The sequence below is a fragment of the Peromyscus leucopus genome, chromosome 12 (assembly GCF_004664715.2).
Source record: "Peromyscus leucopus breed LL Stock chromosome 12, UCI_PerLeu_2.1, whole genome shotgun sequence".
NCBI lineage: Eukaryota > Metazoa > Chordata > Mammalia > Rodentia > Cricetidae > Peromyscus > Peromyscus leucopus.
Genome location: NC_051073.1, coordinates 73,382,155 through 73,401,033, shown reverse-complemented (window position 1 = coordinate 73,401,033; position 18,879 = coordinate 73,382,155).

Genomic DNA, 18,879 nt, shown 5'->3' with positions numbered 1-18,879 from the left:
TACTGGCTGACCATGTGACTGGAGCTAGGTAGGTCTGCTACCCGAAACTGATCTTCCTGAGTCCCTGCGTTCTCCAAATATCACCGTTTCACTTTGTCGGTAGACCTATGAGGGAGGTTAACAGAGCTGAGTTTACTCAAGGAGTTAGCAAAGAAAGAAGGGGGAAAAAATCTCACATTGTAGTTCAAATAAGGTATTGTGTCTACTCTGCCCAGCCTGACTTTGAGTGAGCCAAAGCATTACAACCACTTTCTTTAAGATTTATTCTATTTTTCTTAAGTATGTGTGTGTACATGTGAGTGCTGTGCCTGAGAAGGCTAAAAGACCATGTCAGATCTCCTGGACCCGGAGTTACAGGTGTGTAGCCAAAAGTTTTCCTGTGTCCCACCCGGCCCATAGCAGCTTATAAAATAATCACTCAGAGGCTTAATATTAATTACAAACTGTTTGGTCTATGGCTCAGGCGTTTTGCTAACTAGCTTAAATTAACCCATTTTTATTCATCTATGTTTTGTCGTGTGTCTCGTGGCCTTACCTGTGTTCTATTACATCTTGCTCCTTAGGGCGGTTTGCAGCATCTCCTCTGACTCCCCCTTTTTTCTGCTTGTATATCTCTTGTATCTCCTGGATAGAATTGGAGGCTTGGTATGTAGGGTCAGAGTTCCCGAAGAGAGCGTAGATGAGCTATTGGAGAAGGGGCAGCCTCAGGATAATAGAGATAACCTCCAAGATGACTGAGATAGCAGGGCTGAAGAATGGCCATCAAGGACAGCAGGTACAGAGTGAGGCAGGCTGAAGCCCACAGGACACGCTGTGTGTGCTCTGGACATCGGAGCCAGATGAGAGGTGCTCCCAAAGACCAGAATATCATGAGTGTGCCCAGATGTTGGACACTGAATGTTTTACACTGTCATACTTTGGTTTTGCTTTGTTTTCATTTTTTAATGGTTTTTTTTGAGACAGGGTTTCTTTTTGTAACAACCCTGGCTGTCCTGGAACTCTCTTTGTTGACCAGGCTGGCCTCGAAGTCACAGACATCTGCCTGCTTCCATCTCCCAAGTGCTGGGATCAATGGTGAGCGCCACCACCACCATCCAGCTTCCAGTTTTGCTTTGACCTGATTGTAATCGCACACTGACTGTTCCCTCTTGGAATTAGAAGTGTGTCACTTATTTTTTATTTTCCAGGAGTCCACAGAGGAGAGGCTTTGGACTTTTAAGAAGGTGTTGAATTTTTAAATTTGAACTTTTAAAGACTGGGACTTTTACAGTTATACTGTGTTTTATATTGTGATAGTAATGAGATATTGGGGACAGACAAGAAAAGAAAGCCTATGACTTCATAGTGGGGTGTGTGTGTGTGTGTGTGTGTGTGTGTGTGTTAAACTGACAAAGGATCAATTGGGCTGGATAGTTTTTGTCAACTTTACACAGTCTATGAGAAGAGAAAAGTTCAGTCGAGAAAGTGCCTCAATTAGATTGACCGATGGGTAAGTCTATAGGGTATTTTTGTTAAATAATTTTAGAGGCCTCGGTCCATTTTGGGCAGGTGCATAAGAAAGCAGGCCGAGCAAGTCAAGGGGAACAGAGCGGAAAGCGATGTTCTTCCATTGTTTCCTTCAGCCCCTGCCTTCCCGATAGGGTGGACTACAGCAATAAGCTGATATAAACCCTGTCCTCCACAAGTTGATTTTGGTCATGGTGTTTATCTCAGCCATAGAAAACCAGACTAGAGGCTGGGGCATGATAGCCCACGCTTTTAATCCCAGCACTCAAAAGCAGAGGCAGACAGATCTGTATGAATTCAGTGGTATCTTGGTCTATATGACTCTACAGTGCCAGCCACAGGCTAGCTAAGGCTAGACAGTGAGACCCTCTCTTTAAAAAAAAGAGACAGAGAGTAAGGTGATGGTGGCACACCTTTAACCCCAGCACCCGGGAGGCAGAGGCAGGCCTACTTCTGTAAGGTTAAGGCCAGCCTGGTCTACCGAACAAGTTCCAGGACAGCCAGGGCTTTTACACAGAGAAAACCTGTTTTGAAAAACTGAAGAGAGAGAGGGAGAGGGAAAAGGAGAGAGAGAAAAACAAGAAGGAAAGGAAAACCAAACTAAAACGTCATCAATACCAGCACACTTAAGATGCATAGTGTGTGATTAATGTCAGTCAAAATAACAATAGATGCAGTTCAGCCACGACTGTTAGAGGACCAGACTTTTAGGAGCAAAGATCTAAGTTATCTCACCAGAGTCATAACCAGGTGGGAGAGTCTTGCCTGGTGAGGCCCTAAGTTCAGCCCCCAGCGCTGTAACAGGAACAAGAGAAAAATCACCACTCAGGCCTGTGGGATGTCTCAGCAGTAAAGGCCAAGTCAAGCGACATGAGTTCAGTCCCTGCCACATGGTGGAAGCAGAAATCTGACACCTCAAAGTTGTCTTCTGACCTCTACATGTACCCCAACGTAACTAATACCTATGCATGCACATGTACACACACACACACACACACACACACACACACACACACACACACACAAGCTTTAACTAGGTAGGTAAACTGAACATAAGACATTATGGACAGTGGGTTAAAATTGGTATAAATACTGACTACAACCCTGTGGCCAGTTATAGAAGTGAAAACTATAATATTTAGGAATATTTCTTTCTGGTATTGATAAGAATGTATGTTGGCAGAGTTTTCTGTCCCACCAGCCAGCTCTCAAATAACCACACAGAAATTTATTATTAGTTATAGATGCTTGGTCATTAGCTTAGGCTTGTTACTAACTAGCTCTTACAACTTAAATTAACCCATATTTTTTATCTATGCTCTACCATGTGGTGAGACCCTTTCTCACATGGCATGTTCATCTGCTTCCTGTGTCTGGCTGGTGACCCCACCCTCCTTCCCAGCATTTTCTCAGTCTGGCTCTCCCACCTAACCTCTTTCTGCCCAGCTATTGACCAGTTGGCTGTTTATCAAACCAATGAGAGCAAAGCATCTTCACAGTATACAGAAGGATTATTCCACAGCAAATGTCTTTTTGCCTAAGTTAATCATTTGTTTTCCAAGTATAACAAAACACAAGATTTGTTAATAGTAACTAATTTTGCATTTTAATATTTAAACATGGTATCAAGGAACGTGTGGCTCAGCTAGAAAAGGAAAGATTGCATCAAGAGAGAAAGAGATGTATGTGGCCCACTCTTTGCGGGCAAGGCTACTGTGTCTTTGTTTGGGTAAAAGAAATATGGCAGAGTTGTAAGTTTGTTATCTTCTTTACCCAGAGATTAATTAATAAGGATTAAAAGAGGTGTGGATGAGGGCCACATTAGCTCTATTTTCCTAGGTAGATACTGCAGAAATCCCCTTTTCCTATGTAGTCCACTTCCCCTGCTCCCATGAGGCAGTCTTATGTAGCCCAGGTTGGCCTCAAACTCACTGTATCCAGAGATGGCCTTGACCCAGTCCTCCGGCCTTAGCCTCCCAGGCACTGCTTTGCACACCTAGAAGTCTCCCTGCATAGTTCTGGACTGTGGAAGGCAGAAGTGATGCTACACCATTTCCGCCTGAAGTTCAGTGTGTGTTTGGCACTGCGGCATTTCATGTGTTTTGTTTGGTTCACAGGTGACCTCGCCAGGGTGAGGTAGCCCAGCTTCAGCCTCACCAAATCCTGGAGCAGGCTGTGTGGGGCTCTGCCAAGGACTGTACTAGGCAGACCATGTCTTAGAACAGCAACAAGAATGCACTATCTTTTCTGCAGGTCATCCAACATTGAAGTGGGCGAGAGACCAGCAGACAGACATATTCCAGAAGACAGACTTGTGTCCCACTTGCTCCTCTCTCCCTGCTGTGTGAGCATCACTGGGTCCAGGCCAGCAGGTTCAGGGGTACCAGACCTATAGAAGCTGACCAACCAATGTGGACACCCACAGCTCTAACTGAATCCAGTGAGATTCCCTTCCTCCTCCTTTTCTCTCTTCCCCCCACCCCCAGCATTTCACTCATCCTACACTTTTCACACTCTGGATTTTTGCTGATAGTGGCCTTGTGGTATTGCATAACGTGTCTCTCTACTCCTGTGAAGTCAGAGAGAGATCTGTAGGCCTGTTGGGCTTGATCAGATTAAGAATTGTTGTGTTGTGGAATAATCTTTTTGTACACTGTGAATATGTGTCACTCGGATTGGTTTAATAAAAAGCTGAATGGCCAATAGGTAGGCAGGACTTCCAGGGCAGAGAGGACACTGGGAAGAAGGAGGACAGAGTCACCAGCCAGACACAGAGAAAGCAGGATGTGTAGGAAATAAGATAACAAGCCTTGGGGCAGCACATAAATGAATAGAAATGGGTTAATTTAAGTTATTAGAGCTAGTTAGAAACAAGCCTAAGCTATCTGCTGAGCTTTCCTAATTAATAAGAAGTCTCCATGTCGTTATTTGGGAGCTGGTGGCAGGGCAGAGAAAGACTCACAACATTGTTGCCTTGTTTTTTGAGCAAGAAACAGTTTGTGCTTTCTTTCTTTGCATTTTTTAAGATTCATTTTTACCTACATGTATGTCTGTGTACCGTGGAGTTACAGACAGTTGTGAGCTGGGTCCTCTGAAAGAGCAGTTAGTGTTTGTCCCCACTGAGCCATCTCCCTAGCCTCACCCACCCCCTTTTTCAGGCAAAGCCTTGCTATATTGTCCAGGCTGCCTCAAACCCCCCACACTGAGAGATCCTCCTACCTCAGCCTAATGAGTAGTTGGGACTGTTGCCAAGCACCACCACACCCAGCTGTGTGCTGTGATAGACATTTCTGTCTGTCTTCCTCTTCCTTCCTTCTTTTCCCTTCCTTCCCTCTTTTCTTTTTTCTTTCTTTCTTTTTTGTTTTTTGTTTTTTGTTTTTCTGAGACAGTTTCTCTGTGCGGTCCTGGCTGTCCTGGAACTCGCTCTGTAGACCAGGCTGGCCTTGAACTCAGAGATCTGCCTGCCTTTGCTTCCCAAGTGCTGGGATTAGAGGAGTGCACCATCACCATCAGCTGACACATTCCTATCATGAGATATGCAATGTCTAGTGCTTTCTGCGGGTGACTCATGTGGAGGTCAAGGACAACTTGTAGGAATTTTGTTCTCTCCTTCTATGGTATACTCTGGGGATCAAACTCAGGTCAAGGGGCTTGACAGCCAACATCTTTACTCACCCTTCCAGCTCTTTGGAGTCATTTTAACACACTTCAGTAGCGCTTAATGGTTTTCCTCTTTAATGACATGTTTCAGACTTCTTTTGATTATTTCCTGCCCCAGACATAGAATCCATCATCTCGAGAGAGAGCTCCGGATTAAGTGGAGCTTGGCTCCACAGTCTGGGTATGGTACTCACAGAGGTCTGACTAGGACATTTATTGCAGTGAAAATAGCTAGGAAAAGCTCTTTTTAAATTTCATGTTATTGCTAGGCAATGGTGGCACATGCCTGTAATCCCAGGACTCAGGAGGCAGAAGCAAGCAGATATCTATGAGTTCAAGGCCAGCCTAGTCTACTGGGGGGGCATCCTTCACCCCCACAGTACTCCTGAGTAGGAGCAACAGGAAATAATAGTTAGAAGGATAGAGGGGAGAGAAACAGATAGAAAATACAGGATAGCCTCGAGAGAGCCTGGATCCTCCTAATCCATCAGACTGTCTCTGCCCTGGGTATTTAAAGGAATGTCAAGGGATGGAGCAAAAGACCTCTCCCCCCAACCGGTACAGCCAAGTGCAAACCATTCCACACACCTGTACTTAGGCCCATGGTCCAATCATCCTCTTTATGCAGACCTGCTGGGTAAAGCCACTAAGAAACCTAAAAACGGGCTCCAACAGTCTACAGAATAAGTTCATGGACAGTCAGGGCTATGAAGAAAAACCCTGTCTGGAAAAACCAAAAAGAAGAAAAAAAAATCAAGTTAGTCAAGCATGGTAGCATAAACCTAGAATCCTGGCCTGTGAAGGTGTGAAGGCAGAGACAGGAGGACTGAGAGTTTGGTAAACAGAGAGAGATGATGCCTCAACATATGTTTGTGGCTGTGATATACACGTGCATGCACGGGTACTCAACATATGTTTGTGGCTGTGATATACATGTGCATGCACCGGTACTCAACATGCACGGGTACTCAACATATGTTTGTGGCTGTGGTATACATGTGCATGCACGGGTACTCAACATATGTTTGTGGCTGTGGTATACATGTGCATGCACGGGTACTCAACATATGTTTGTGGCTGTGGTATACATGTGCATGCACGGGTACTCAACATATGTTTGTGGCTGTGGTATACATGTGCATGCACGGGTACTCAACATATGTTTGTGGCTGTGGTATACACGTGCATGCACGGGTACTCAACATATGTTTGTGGCTGTGGTATACATGTGCATGCACGGGTACTAGTTACATTGGGGTCGCTTCGGCCAAAATATATTGGTAGGAACAGCAAAGGTTCACGTGGCTTTAGGAGGCTTTTGGTCTCTCCGGGTGGAGTAGGTAGGTATGGTGGCAGGAACATGTAGCAAAGTACCTGTTTGCATCATGCTGAACCAGGAAGTAAAAATGATGCTGGCGTTTATAAAAAATATAAAGGCAGGGAGAGATGGCTCAGAGGTTAAGAGTGCTGAGTGCTTTTCCAGAGAACCCAGGTTGGATTCCCAGCACCCACATGGGAGCTCACTACCTCTTCTGGCCTCCATGGCCACCAGACATGTACATGATGCACAGACATACATGCCTGAAAAACACCCATACACATAAAACAATAAATAGGTCAAATAAAAATATATCTTGGGGGCTGGAGAGATGGCTCAGAGGTTAAGGGCACTGGCTGCTCTTCCAGAGGTCCTGAGTTCAATTCCCAGCAACCACATGGTGGCTCACAACCATCTGTAATGAGATCTAGTGCCCTCTTCTGGTGTGTAGGAATACATGCAGTATCTGTATACATAATATATATATCCTTGGGGTTGGGGATTTAGCTCAGTGGTACAGTGCTTGCCTAGCAAGTTCAAGGCCCTGGATTCGGTCCTCAGCTCTGAAAATATAAATAAATAAATAAATAAATAAATAAATAAATAAATAAATAAATAATCTTTAAGCTGGCCATGGTAGCACATACCCTTAATCCCAGCACTCAGGAGGCAGATGCAGGCAGATCTCCTTGACTTTGATGCCAGCCTGGTCTACGAAGAGAGCTCTAGGACAGCCAAGGCTGTTACACAGAGAAGTCCTATCTTGAAAAACCCCAAAACAGGGTCTGGAAAGATGGCTCAGGGGTCAGAAGCACTACCAGCTCTTCCAGAGGACCAGAGTTCAATTCCCAGCGCCCACATGGCTGCTCACAACTGTCTGTAACTTCAGTTCCAGGAGATGTGACACCTTCACACCAATGCACATAAAATAAAGTTAAATAAATTATTTAAAAGAAAAAATAAAAGCCCAAAACAATAAACAAATACATAAGTAAATAAACAAATCTTTAAAAACTAAAACAAGATAAGATACTTTGTAATTCAGTTGTGCAATGCTTGCCTAGTTAGTGTGCAGAAAGCCCTAGGCTCAATCCCCCACACCACAGAAAGTGGTCACCTATAACCTGAGCAGAAGACTATAGCAGGAGAGTCAGAAGGTTAAAATCATTTTTTGCTACATAGTGAATTAGAGGCCAGTCTGGGCTATACAAGACCCTGTTTCAAAAATAAAGTAACTTTTAGCCTGGTGGTGGTGGTGCACGCCTTTTATCCCAGCACTCGAGAGGTAGAGCCAGGAGGATCTCTGTGAGTTCAAGGCCAGCCTGGTCTAAAGAGAGAGATCCAGGACAGGCTCCAAAGCTACACAGAAAAACCCTGTCTCAAAAAAAAACACAAAAAGAAAAATGGGTTAATTTAAATGTAAGAGCTAGCTAGTAGTAAGCCTGAGCCATCAGCCAAGCATTTATAATTACTATAAGCTTCTGAGAGTGGTTATTCAAGAACTGACAGGCAGGAGAGAACCATTCGTTTACACATGTGTGGTGTTTGGATGAGGATGGCTCCACAGACTCATGCTTGACCCCTAGTTGGTGGACTGTTTAGGAAGGGTTAGGAATGTGGCCTTCCCCTTGTGGGAAGAGATGTGCAAATGGGATTGAGCTTCAAAGGCCTGGTCTGTCTGTCTCTCTCTCTGTCTCTCTCTCTGTCTCTCTCTCCCTCCCTCCCTCCCTCCCTCCCTTCCTCCCACCTATGAATCAGGATGTAAAGCTCTCAGTTACTGCTCCAGCACCATGCCTGTCTGCTTCCCACCATGACGATGATGGACTAATCCTCTGAAACTCTATGCAAGCCCCAATTAAATGCTGTCTTTTTAAAGAGTTGCCTTGGAGCCTTGGGCGGTGGTGGCGCACGCCTTTAATCCCAGCACTTGGGAGGCAGAGCCAGGCGGATCTCTGTGAGTTCGAGGCCAGCCTGGACTACCAAGTGAGTTCCAGGAAAGGCGCAAAGCTACACAGAGAAACCCTGTCTCGAAAAACCAAAAGAGTTGCCTTGGTTGATGTGGAAGCACACACCTTTGATCCCAGCACTCTGTAGACCAGGCTGGTCTGGAACTCACAGAGATCTGCCTGCCTCTGCCTCCCAGTGCTGGGATTAAAGGCGGGTGCCGCCGCCACCTGGCTCTTAACCATTAAGCCAACTCTCCTGCCCCTTGCTTGTTTTATTCTTTAGTATTTCTTTTATGACATATGCATATATATATGGGTATCTGTGCTAGTGAGTCCAGGTACTGGAGAAGGGCAGAAGAACTGGAGTTACATGTAGTTCTGTGCTGCCCAAAGTGGGAGCTGGAAACAGAACTTGGGTCCAGAAGAGCAGCAACTAACTTAACTTACCCAGACATCCTCCAGCCTGTTTTTTTATATTTAAATAATATATAAATAATAAAAGAAAAAGGAAAAGACCTACCTAGTTAGAGTTTTTGGTAGAGCCTTGTCAACCCAGGCTAGTGCTGAACTCCTGGGTTCAAATTACCCTTATGCCTCAGCCTCAGATGTAGCAAGTGCTAAACTTAGGTTCACACCACCCTGTCAGCCTTTAGCTCTCTTGGTGATTTGGATTTTGTTCTGTTAAGGAATGTTTGTCCCACAGGTGCTAGAGAGCCCAGTGGCCGAGAATGTGATCTCTGTGGTAAGCCTGGGAGTCTGCTGTGCTCAGAGCATGGCTCCAACATCACACTGGAGACATGGAAGAGACCAGGACTTGCAGGCCACCTTGCCTGCTTCCTTTTCTCAAGGGCAATGGTTCTGCATTTCTTGTACAATTATCTAACTTCCAGTTGGACAGTTGTTTATAGTGAGGGAGTTTATACCAGATGCATAAATAGTTTTCAGCTGATGTTATAAGTTTTAGGGGACATCGTGATAGAAATATCCTAAACTATAAATTGTAGAGACGGTCATGTGACTAGGCATTCTTTTCAATGCTGGGGATCGAAATCAGGGCTTCATTGTGCTGGATTAGCACGCTACCACCAAGCTACACCTCCGGGCTGGACTTACTTCATTTTATTGTATGTACATTGTATCTGATTATTACAGAGAGTGAACTGAGGTCTTTTTGTGACAAAGTGGTGTCATTAAATATTTCAGGCACACAAAAGCGTATGGCATATGTAAGGAACTCTTTTCTGTTTATCACACAGACTACAATACAAATACAACCTGAAGCTCCTCGTGTGTCTCACTTCCTGTGGAGGGAAGCACTGTCTTGACCTTTGCTCCAATTACTCTCAGGCTTATGTCCATCATCTTACTTTACATACATGTATCATCTGACTTGATATGTATGTATTTCTAAACACCGTTGTTTTCCCTGTTTCTAAACTTTACACAAACATCCCACCCATCTAGCTGTTCTTAAATGATGCAATAATAACACACTCACAGACCTAATTATATTTATATAACTTTTAGCTTTGAGGCAGCATAGACATGAAAATATATTGGAGTCTACATCTTGAACTAACTTTACTTACTTCCAGAAGAAAATGACAAAGAAATCATTGTCATTTATTCCTCAGCCTGGCACTGGGGTGAGGACAGGATTAGTCAATACTCACTTGGCAAAGTGACATGAAAGGCAATTTTGGTTTTTTTTTTAATTATTATTAAGAGATGTTCTATTCATTTTACATACCAACTACAGATTCCCCTGTCCTCCCTCCTCCCACCCCCAGCCTTTCCCCCCAACCCATCCCCCATTCCCATCTCCTCCAAGGCAAGGTCTCCCTCCCATGGGGAGTCAGCAGAGCCTGGTACATTCAGTTGAGGCAGTTCCAAGCCCCTCCTCCCTGTACCAAGGCTGTGCAAAGTGTCTCACCATAGGCACTAGGCTCCAAAAAGCCAGCTCATGCACTAGGGACAGCTTCTGATCCCACTGCCTGGGGGCCCCATAAACAGTTTAAGCTAAACAACTGTCTCGCCTATCCAGATTGCCTAGTCCAGTACCATGGGGGCTCCTCAGCTATTGGTCCACAGTTTATGCGTTTCCACTAGTTTGGCTGGCCATCTCTGTGTGTTTTCCCATCGTGATCTCGATGTCCCTTGCTCATAGAATCCCTCCTCTCTCTCTCATTGATTGGATTCCTGGAGCTTGGCCTGGAGCTCAGCTGTGGATCTCTGCATCTGCTTCCATCAGTCACTGGATGAGGGCTCTATGATGACAGGGTATTCAGCCATCTGATCATCAGAGTAGGTCAGTTCAGGTACCCTCTTGGCTATTGCTAGTAGTCTATGGTGGGGTCATCCTTGTGGATTCCTGGGAACTTCCCTAAGCACTCTGTTTCTCCCTATTCCCATGGTGTCTTCATTTATCTTGGTATCTCTTTCCTTGCTCTCCCACTCTGTCCCTGTTCCAGCTTGAACAAACCTCCCATTTCCTTATGTTCTCATCCCCCACTCCTTGCCCTCCATTACTCCCCTAACCCCCAGTTTGCTCATGTAGATCTCATCTATTTCTCCTTTGTTGGGCAATCCATGTGTCCTTCCTAGGGTCCTCCTTACTAGCTAGCCTCCCTGGAGCTGTGGGTTGCAGTCTGGTTACCCTTTGCTTTACATCTAGTATCCACTTATGGGTGATACATGACATGTTTGTCCTTCTGAGTCTGTGTTACCTCACTCAGGATGATATTTTCTAGTTCCATCCATTTGCCTGCAAATTTCATGATGTCATTGTTTTTCTTTGCTGAGTAGTACTCCATTGTGTATATGTACCACATTTTATCTGTTCTTCAGTTGAGGGGCATCTAGGTTGTTTCCAAGTTCTGACTATTACAAACAATGCTGCTATGCACATAGTTGAGCATGTGTCCTTGTGATATGATTGAGCATTCCTTGGTTATATGCCCAAGAGTGGTGTAGCTGGGTCTTGAGGAAGATTGATTCTCAATTTTCTGAGAAACCGCCATACTGATTTTCAAGTTGGTTGTACAAGTTTACATTCCCACCAAGAGTGGAGGAGTGTTCCCCTTGTTCCATGTCCTCTCCATCATAAGCTGTCTTCATTGTTTTTGATCTTAGCCATTATGACAGGTGTAAGATGGTATCTCAGGGTCATTTTGATTTGCATTTACGATGACTAAGGATGTTGAACATTTCTTTAAATGTCTTTCAGCCATTTGTGACTCTTCTGTTGAGAATTCTGTTTAGCTCTGTAGCCCATTTTTTTAATTGGATTGTTAGATATTTTGATGTCTAGTTTCTTGAGTTCTTGATATATTTTAGAGCTCAGCCCTCTGTCAGATGTTGGGTTGGTGAAGATCTTTTCCCATTCTGTAGGCTGTTGTTTTGTCTTATTGACTATGTCCTTTGCCCTACAAAAGTTTCTCAGTTTCAAGAGGTCCCATTTATTAATTGTTCATCTCAGTGTCTGTGCTACTGGTGTTATATTTAGGAAGTGATCTCCGGTGCCATTGCATTCAAGACTACTTTCTACTTTTCTCTTCTATCAGGTTCAGAGTAACTGGATTTATATTGAGGCCTTTGATCCACTTGGACTTAAATTTTGTGCACGGTGATAGATATGGATCTATTTGCAATCTTCTACATGTTGACATCCAGTTATGCCAGCACCATTTGTTAATGATGTTTTCTTTTTTTCATTGTACAGTTTTGGCTTGTCAAAAATCAGGTGTTCATACTTGTGTGGATTTGTCAGGGTCTTCAATTCGATTCCATTGGTTTACGTGTCCGTTTTTATGCCAGTACCAAGCTGTTTTTATTACTGTAGCTCTATAGTAGAGCTTGAAGTCAGGGATCGTGATGCCTCCAGAGGTTGCTTTATTGTACAGGATTCTTTTTTTTTTTTTTTTTTTTTTTTTTGGTTTTTCGAGACAGGGTTTCTCTGTGTAGCTTTGCGCCTTTCCTGGAGCTCACTTGGTAGCCCAGGCTGGCCTCGAACTCACAGAGATCCGCCTGCCTCTGCCTCCCGAGTGCTGGGATTAAAGGCGTGCGCCACCACTGCCCGGCTTGTACAGGATTCTTTTAGCTATCCTGGTTTTTTTGTTTTTCCATATGAAGTTGAGTATTGTTCTTTCCAGGTCTGTGAAGAATTGTGTTGGGATTTTGATGGGGATTGCATTGAATCTGTAGATTGCTTTTGGTAAGATTGCCATTTTTACTATGTTAATCCTGCCTATCCATGAGCATGGGAGATCTTTCCATTTTCTGACATCTTCTTCAATTTCTTTCTTCAGAGGCTTAAAGTTCTTATCATACAGGTCCTTCACTTGCTTTAGTGAGAGCTACCCCAAGGTATTTTATATTATTTGTGGCTATTGTTAAGGGTGATGTTTCTCTGATTTCTTTCTCAGCCCTGAAAGGCAATTTGTAAGCTTGGTCCTGCTCCAACAGCTACAGTAAAGACTCATGTGCTGGGGGCAACAAGGGTTTGGATGCTCATAGTGGCCTGAATCAGCAGGCCTGCTGGTGCCTGGTGTCAGCAGTTTTATTTCTGGATATCCTCTTACCTTCTGCTGGATGGAAGTGACCCTGCCAGGAACTGTGATGCCAGCCCCCAGCCCAACACTGGACCATTAACTCTGTACACCTTACTAACTCCATAGGAGAGGCTGGAAACATGTCCAATTTCTTCCTCTGGACTCCTTTTGATAAGGTTTGCCCCAAGTGCCCTGCTCTAAGGCATGCAGACTTGTATGACATGTCCTTTCAGACACTTGTTCTGATCCCACAATTCAAATTAATGACTTTTTAAATTAATTATTTGGGAATCTCACATCATGTACCCCAATCCAGTTCATCTCCCAGTCTTCCCTTGTCCACCACCCCTCTCCTGTGACCTCCCCACAAAAGAAAAAGTGAAAAAAGTCCATTTTGTGTTGTCTATATACTCAGGAGCATGGTCAAATTCCTACTGGCCAGCCCCCCCCCCCATGTGTCTTTCTCTGCTTGTAACTGTGTCAGAAGCCTTCAACTGAGGAGAGCCTGGCAGTGGCTGGAGGGGGGTGGGGCCAGCTCTTCCAGCCTACTACACCGCCTGTGGTGCAGGGCTGGTTCTTCCACACCCATGCCAAGCCACCACCTGTTTTGCCTTGCATCTGTTGGTTACCCAAAAGGCCAGCTCTCCCTCTGTGGTGGGAACAGCTCTCCCATTAGGGGCGGGAACAGTTCACCAGCCTCTTCCCACATTAACATGGCTTCTAGCAGCAGCCGAGACTACAGACATCCGCATGTGCTTCAGTGGTAAATGCAGGCCCTTGGCAGTATCAGGACCACCAACCCACTCATGGTCCTCCTCGGCTGCATGGTCCACAGGTCTCAATATGGCCTCAGGTGGCTACACAACATGCTACTCACACCAGAATGGCCCAAGGCAGCAAAGCCCCAGGACCATCACCAAAGCATCAGGCAGCTGCACAGATGCATAGAACAGCATGGATCTCAGGCTTCATTGAGGCCTGGGGCAGCACCAGACCATGGTCTCTGGTGGCATTGTGGACCACAGTGGTCCTTTGAGGAGGTCCAATCCAGGAAGTTTACTGTCCGCATCTTGGGCCTCCATTGTTGCCCAGAGCCGGGGGAGCCCATGGCCGGATGGCAGGTTCGGGGACTGAGTCTGTGTCTGCATAAGTTGTACATCATCCCAGCGACCCTACTGCATTACGACAGCATGTCAACCTCAGCCCTCTCTCACCTGTCACCGCCATCATGTCTCCACTCCCACCTCTCTCCACAGTGCACACACCGCTCCATTTTTGTTTCCCATCTCTCCATCACACATTTGTTCATTGTACCCGCCTCCCCCCTGCCATGGGGCACCGGTGGCGCCCCCCGTGTCTTCCGGCTGGCCTGGGCCCCAGTGGTGCTCAAAACAACTTCTTTTGGTTTTTATCTGTGCCTCTTATCACTATCCACTCTGCCCTTGTTATAGCACCTTCTTTCCTCATTAGCTAGTTAAGTGTTTTCCACTTAGAGCCTTCAATTTCTGTGTCCTCTCACCCCAACCTCTTATTGCAGCGCATAGTGAATCGTCGGGCATCCTAACTCTATATTGAACACACGAATAGCTTAGATACTAGTTTTTGTTGTATCAAATTTAAAATAATATACTTTGCCCACAGACCTAATCTATAAAACACTCAGCATGGTAGTGCATGCCTTTTATTCCATACTCTGGAGGCAGGCAGGATCTCTGATTTCAAAGCCAATATAGTCTACATAGAGTTCCAGACCAGTCAAGGCTACATAGTGAGACCCTATCTCCAAAAACAAAACCCCATAAAACATGAAGTTTTAAATCTGAAGCTTTCTGATCCCATATTTTATGGTTTACAATCTGGAGTTCATGTAAAGTCCTGGAAGCCACGGGACTCACAGGCCCATAACTTACAGAGCTGGAATCCTCACAATGACTTTTCCTTCCCATACCTTTTGCTTGCTCTTGAGTTCCCATTTTCTTGCTTTTCCAACCCCGTCCTCTCATTATTTCATTTTCCAGCCAGTCAGCTTTGATCACGGCTGTGCTCAATCTCCTACATGCCACAGGACAGAGCCAAAAGCCACCTAAGGTTCTTAACCACTGCAAGGACTTGGAACTCAGAAGTGCTAACTGGCTCCACTCCATCACCCTTTTATGAGGTGCTAGGGCTCGAACTAGGGCCCCGTCCATGCTAGGCAAGCACTCTACCACTGAGCTACACTCCCAACATTTACAGGCCTTCTTAAAGGTCCCAGAAATTCTTTACTATGAAGTGGTAGGCACGATGGCTCATACCTATGAATCCCTAGCACTTGTGAGGCTGGAGCAAAACTGCCCTGAGTTTGAGTCACAGCAGCTTTTTTCTCAAAAAAGCAAGAAGAAACAGAACCAAAACCAAAACAGTGTGATGAAAGGTGTGCGAATAGGTGCAGTGTGCACACTGCTGTTTCAAGTAAAGCAGAATACTTATCTTTCAGGGAAATCACTTCCATTCACAGCATGGTTCTATATGCCTAAAACTCCAGTGCTAGGTCCTGCAAGCTCCCTGACCAGCCAGTCTAGCCAACATGGCCAACTTCCAGTTCCGTGAGAGCTGGTGTGGTAGGGCCCCATAATCTCATAGGGAGTGGCACTATTAGGAAGCGTGTCACTATGGGGGTGGGATTTGAGATTTCATATATACTCAGGATACTGCCCAGTTGTCAGTTGACTGCCTGTGGCCTGTCAGATGTTATCAGTCTCAGTTCCACCACCACCCCTGCCTGCAGGCTGCCATGCTCCCCGCCATGTTAACTGAACCAATGAACTGTTAAACTCAATGAAATGTTTTATGAGTTGCCAGGGTCATGGTGTCTCTTCACAGCAATAGAAACCCTAACTAAGCCTTCAAACTTATCACCAGCTGTATTGATTCTCCTGGCTTTTGCCGATGACATGCACAGGGACACATCACACGAACACACATGGCCTGTATTTCTTTAGAACGACCCCAATAAATTTTGTGATAAGGTCTAATGTAGCCCAGGATGACCCTCAAGTCCTGATCTCCCTAGTGCTGGGATTACAAGTGTGTCCCACCATACCCAGTTTAATAAACTAACCTTTATAAATAAGCAAGACACTTTTAAACCAAAAAAGCTACATAAAGGGCTAAAACACACATAAAAATGTGCATCAATAATATGCAAAATGCATTAGTCATTGAGATACCAAGGGCTGGAGAGCTGGCTAAGCAGCTTGAGTACTACCTGCTCTTACAGAGGACCCAGGTTTGAGTCTTAGCACATGGTGAGCATGGTGGTTTACAAATGTAACTTCAGTTCTAGAGAGTCCAACAGTCTCTTCTGACCTCCATGCACATAGTGCACAGACACGCAGGCAAAACATCCATGTACATAAATGGCTTTTTAAAGAAAAGCACTGCCAGGTGGTTCCTGGTTCAAGAATCCAGGCACTCAGGAGGCAGAAATAGGTGGATCTCTTGAGTTTGAAGCCAGCCTGGTCTATATATAGTGAATTCTAGGGCAGCCAAGCTGTCCAGAGAGACTGTCTAGAAAACAAAAACAAACAAACCCTGTGGTATACAAAAACCAGTAAATTGGCTAAATTAAAAAAGAGCATAAATGTTGAAGATGTCTCAATAGGTAAAAGTACTTACTGTGCTGTTCTGCCGCCTCCAATCCACAGTGAAAGAGAACTGACTCCCAAAAACCATTCTCTGGTCTTCAGGAATGCACTATGACATGCACACTCCCCCTGTTCACCCATACAAAAGTGCAATTTTTTTTAAAAAAAAAAAGATTTATTTATCTATTAACTATACAGTGTTCTGTATCCCTGCAGGTCAGTAGAGGGCACCAGATCTCATTACAGATGGTTGTGAGCCACCATTTGGTTGCTGGGAATTGAACTCAGGACCTCTGGAAGAACAGCCAGTGCTCTTAACCGCTGAGCCATTTCTTCAGCCCCAAAGTGCAAAAATTTAAAAGAAACAAGACAGAACCGGAGCTCTCACAAGCTGGCGGGAAGAATGCTGAATATTGGAAGTTAAACTAACTGTGACTGAAGACACAGCTCAGTCAGTAGCAGTCCCCAGTATGGCATGGACTTGTATCATAGTGTGTCTATAATTCAAGCACTGAGGAAGTGGAGCCAGGATGATGAAAAACTCAAGACCATCCTCAGCTATGCACAAGCCAAGTTCTGGAACACTAAGATGCTGCCTTAAAAAAAACCAAAAACCTTACTATAAGCAGACCGTCTTTTCAGAGCAGATTTAAAACAAAAACAATAAAAAAAAAAACCCATGCATTCATTCACCCAATGGAACATCTGCAATAACAAACGTCTGATGTATATAATGGGATAAGCATATCACAAAAACCACATGAAACCAGCTGTGAGTATAAATATGCAAAATAACTAGGTGATTTAATTATACTGTGTGCATGGTGGACAAGTTCTGGGGCTCAAAACTCAGCAAGCACCTTTCCCAACTGAGCCATACTGCAAGCTCAATATATGAAGATTCAGGGTAGACAAAGTCCCCTCTTCTCCCCCCATCAGTACTGAGAATTGAACCTATCACCTGCTACACTAGTGCTCTACTGCTGAGTTTTACCCCTACCTAGTCTCTTTTTACTCTTCTTTGAGACAAGGTCTCATTAAGTTGCACAGGCTGGCCTTGAACTTTCTTTCTTCAGCCTCAGATGTTCATATGTATCTGGTCTCAAGCTCGTGGCAATCCTGCTTCAGCCCTTAAAAATATCAATTCAACAAGCCATTTTAAAAAGCACTTTTAAAGTCTCACCATATAGCCATGGGTGGCCTTTGAACCAAATGTGAATTGACGTATGGCTAAGATTGTCAGTGTCCAAAAAAATAGAGAATACTTAAAAGGTTCATTGTGGGGACGCTTCAAGTGATGGTTGGCAAGCAAGTTTTAATCAAATGGGAAAACGTTCAGTGGTCAATCTCAAGAGCCTTCTTTGTTCACATCATGGATAGCCTGGAATCTATGTAAACCAGGCTGGCCTTAACTCTGGGATTAGTGGCTTTCAAAGCACCGTTACAAACTTTATCATGACCCCAAATTAATGGTTTCAAAAACAAAGGTGGGAGCATTTGGTTGACATACAGCTTTAGCAACCTGGAATAGTCCATGCTAGATGGAAAGTTCAATTGTCATACTTTCCCAAATGTTCTTGAAATAATAATTTAAAAAAAAATTACAGAGAGTATGAGGCTGAGGCTGGAAACCTTATTTGTTCCAATAATGTATCCAGAATTGGAATCACTGACAATTATAAATCACCTAGCCAGCAGAGCCAGGAATGGTGGCACATATGCATAATCTCAGCACACTGAAGGTTGGAACAGGATAACTGTCTGACAGTGCACTGGCCAAGCTGAATAGAAGCCACCATGTCTGTATTTCACCTTCTATCTGCTAAGGCAATCTGTGAGCATTACACTACAGACACTGGCTAAATTGTATAGTTGGATATCTTGATCAATTTTAAGAGACAAACATCTGCTGTTGAGAAATGTATTGAAGCTGCACATCTTTGAGACTCTGAGAACTCTGATTGGACAGAGAGCCTTCATCAAGTAATTGATGGGAAGCAGATGCAGAGATCCACAACCAATTCTAGGATAGGCAAGACTAGATAAATCAGATCTCAGAAACAGAAAGTCCCACCCAAACCAAAAAAGAAACCCAAAAAACTTCAGTTCCAGTGGATCTAGTGTCTTCCAACCTCTGTAGACCCATGCATGTGCACATGCACAAGTAAAGTTCAGACCATTCATTATCCTTTGTCTTTGTAGCTCAGAATCCATAGATTAAGACTGGGATCTAGAATCTGAATTTTAATTTAATAGTACCAACACCTAATCTA